The sequence below is a fragment of the Euprymna scolopes genome, chromosome 46 (assembly GCF_053919585.1).
Source record: "Euprymna scolopes isolate OS-2025 chromosome 46, ASM5391958v1, whole genome shotgun sequence".
Lineage (NCBI taxonomy): Eukaryota > Metazoa > Mollusca > Cephalopoda > Sepiida > Sepiolidae > Euprymna > Euprymna scolopes.
Genome location: NC_136527.1, coordinates 167,203,135 through 167,204,392, shown reverse-complemented (window position 1 = coordinate 167,204,392; position 1,258 = coordinate 167,203,135). Strand labels below are relative to the sequence as shown.

At 33.6% G+C, this 1,258-nt stretch overlaps 1 non-coding gene across 1 annotated transcript; it reads right to left on the bottom strand.

Annotated features, from left to right (window-relative positions):
* Window positions 1–675: 675 nt before the first annotated feature.
* On the bottom strand, window positions 676–835 carry LOC145271700 (U1 spliceosomal RNA). The gene has a single exon (XR_013866091.1). It is a non-coding gene; the product is annotated as a U1 spliceosomal RNA (small nuclear RNA).
* Between the last annotated feature and the right edge of the window lie 423 nt (window positions 836–1,258).

Here is a 1,258-nt window from a genome sequence, read left to right as displayed (position 1 = left end):
TAGACAAACGTTTTTTTTTTAATTCACGACCCCCCCCATCCCAATTTTTAAGTGTCTCTTAAAAAGTAAATACTTAATTTACTCACCCGAAAGTAAATAATTAATTTACTCACAAATTGAAGAGAAAAGGTCAATACATAATATATTCAAATTTAAAAAAAAAAAAAACATAGTGTTCTTTTAGTATTTTACCTGTAAAGTTTGAAGTTTAAAACCTTTTTTTTTAAACCACGTTATTTGTTTTTTCTTTTTTTTTTTAATGGAACCTTGGTCCTTGCTCCTTTAATTTAAAAAAAATTAGGGCTTGAATTACATTTTTCGAGGAGTTATAAGCTTGGAAAGACAGGGGTCGAATAATTCACGCCTCCCATTTTGTAAATGTCTAATAATAATTAATTTAGAACCCGATAAGTACATAATTATTTACTCACAAATTGAAGAGAAAAGGTCAATACAATATATATTCAAATTTAAAACAAAAAAAAACATAGTGTTCTTTTAGAATTTTACCTGTAAAGTCCGAAGTTTAAAACCTTTTTAAAAAAAACAGTTTTTTTTTTAAAATGAAATCTTGGTCCTTACTCCTTTAATTGAAAAAAAAAATTAGGGCTTGAATTGCATTTTTCGAGGAGTTATAAGCTTGGAAAGATGGGGTGGAATTATTCGCTATTTTCACGAAATTTCTGACACACACGCAGACCCCACCCTTAGAAATAGCACGTTCGAGTCGTCCACATTTGAGACGATCGCAAAGGTCAACCCAACCGCAGTGGATGGGCCTCACTCTGGGGGAACGACCTTTATGATCACCGTTACCCCTACGTAAGGTAAGAGTATTTATTTGCTCCCTCACCGAGCAAATTAGGCACAAGGCCGATTTTTAATGTGAGGAGTGAAGGGGAAATGGGGACCAACTCCCCGGGGAGTAGGGGAGCTGGATAGTGACAATTGGTATGAAGGGTTGCCCGTCTTGCTGTTTTTTGCTTGACACTTGTTGCCCTGGCCCCAAAGAGCCTGGGCCTGACTTACGTCAGGTGAGTATGAAATTTTAAGGCCGTGCCCGTCCACTAGTGTTTTTATATCATACATTCATACACTCACCACTGACAGTAATCAATAAAATACTAAATATGTTCCATATAATTCTCACCAATATTAATATATCACAAAATTTTATTCATCAATAACAAAATTCATAACATAATGTTACTATCATTTAAACTTACAAAAATTTTCACAAAATACCTTAATTCTTAAA